Below are 2,463 nucleotides of genomic sequence, written 5' to 3' on the forward strand. Positions count from 1 at the left end.
CGACCAAGCTTTCTGTACAAAAGACATGTCCATTCTTAAAAAGATTGAAGGCTAAGAGTTCGGATATTGATATTCATACTGCTATATCAGACGATGAGGATGATCTTATTGAACTGGACAAGAGGTCTTTCACTCACGATGATGCGTTCAACATCGAGATCAATATGGACAAACCAGTATCCCCAACTATAAGAGCCGCAACAAAAAAGAAAAATATATCAAAGGTATATGCTAAAATTCAATAACTCATATTTTTTACTAGTACAATCCTAACATGATAATAAGAATTTACTTGAACCTATTTTTTTTTCTTAGGGTAAGACTATTATGGGGACACAGAAAAATTATTGTTCACTCTACCAGGCGGAATTAGAAAGCCAAAGATTGAGCGTAAATCATTCAATAAATCCAAGACGTCTTATGCATTGAGCCAACCCACAAAAGACTATAGAAGACCTGTTTATTTCTTTTCCATTACCAACGTAATTACCACTTAAACACCAATCTTTAATTATCTAGTTTCTTATAAGTACTGCTAATTAATCATCTAGTTGTGTATTACTAATACTTTTGTGTTAAACTTTGTAGTCAATGCAGTGTAAATTTATGCCAACTCCAACCATGCGTCTTTTGGAAGATCAGATAAAGGCCTGTGCATATGCATTTTCAGCCTCGCTGGATCCATCGTAAGTTAATTTGATATTATCTGTGTTGTCGATGAATGAGGACCAATCTAATGTGTTTTTGTTTTTAATTGATACAGTGAAGAACTTGTGGTAACAGATACAATCAAAGCAACTAGATCAGACTTTGAACATTTCATACCTAATAGACCCATTACTGATAAGGTACACAAATAATCGATTAATTAATTTACATTTGATTTTTTGCACAATCTAGTGATATATTTGGATTCTGGTTCAGATTCTTGAATTAGCAGCATTGAGATGCACTGATGAATAATCTGATGTAAGTTTTAAGACAACATGGCAACTTTCACCGAGATTTGTGGTATGTTATATAACCCCTAACAAGATAATTTTACTGATTATAAGTTATAAATGTAATGCTGATATATAACCATGCTTTATTATGTAGTAACAGTTATATTGGTTTGCATTAATGAATTAGGTGGATGTCTTCAGCAAGATAAATTTAAAGAAGAAGATGGAACACTATATTTATAAATTTATACAACCTACTGCTGATTTAAAATTTGTAAGAATTTTTTGTGGATATTCTTTGTTGAATATAATTTTTCATCATTAACATTCATAACTCACGGACAAATTTTATGGTCTAGATATGTGTTCCTATTCAAGAGGGTGACCACTGGTATCTAATGGTAATGTCGGTTGATAATCGCACAATCTATCACTTGGACACCTATTTTAATAATGACAGAATTCACTATCGTGAACGTGTTACCAATACACTAGTAAGGCCAAGAAAAAACCTTTATAAGCTTATTTGATGATATTTTGTTTTTATTATTTAACTAGTTAAATAAAATCAGGCAAACGTACCGGAGCAAGTCATCAAGTCAAAATTTTACAAGGATGATGGCATTCAAGAGTATAATAAACAATTTCAGGACTATAAAATTAGAAGGCCAGAAGATATACCTCAATGTTGTTCAAGCTAGAACTCTGCAACTTGGTGATGAAGTTGATGGATATGACTTTTGAGTTTAAACCAAATGGTAACAATAAGGTGAGCATTTATAAAACAACTCTCTAATATTTAATCCCTATTTTTTTGTACTAATTTATAATAAATAAATTGCAGCTTGAGGATCACGATATTCGCATGATATCCGCTATGCATTTACTCCGGAGTCGGATCAATCAGAAGAAGTCACAATTTATAGCATCGGCCAATGAGTTTTGGAATATGCACACAAAATATGAGATGTAAAGATAATAGTAGTAATCTAGATAATTTATAATACTTTGGTTATTGCCTATTTATTTGTTATGTTTGGTGGATGTACTTCTTTAGTTATTTTTCAATGACTTCTTAAATAGAAATTTATTGCTTCGTGACTTTTAAAATTTTTCTCTTTTTCTATGCACTATAGAGATATTTTAGTTTAAAAAACTCATATTTTTATGATAAAGTAATGTCATTTTCATTTATCATTTCAGCAACAATGCCATATAAATATTATCTCTTGTGAATTATATTTTATTTTATATAATTAATTTATGTAAAAAAAATTCCAGAACTTTTTATTTGTTTGGATTCTATTTTGTTCTTTTCATTTGTTCAAGATTTGACCTCTCTGTTGAATCTTGACTAGAAAAAAAAATACCATGCAATATATATCAAAGCATTTTAATAATCTGTTCATATATTGCTAAGACAAATGTGAAGTATATATGTTACAAATTTTTAATCAATTCTTCCTAGAGTAACAATGGAAGCCTCCTTTCCAATCCTCCATTAGAGCGATAGGACTTT

The sequence above is a fragment of the Arachis hypogaea genome, chromosome 10 (assembly GCF_003086295.3).
Source record: "Arachis hypogaea cultivar Tifrunner chromosome 10, arahy.Tifrunner.gnm2.J5K5, whole genome shotgun sequence".
NCBI lineage: Eukaryota > Viridiplantae > Streptophyta > Magnoliopsida > Fabales > Fabaceae > Arachis > Arachis hypogaea.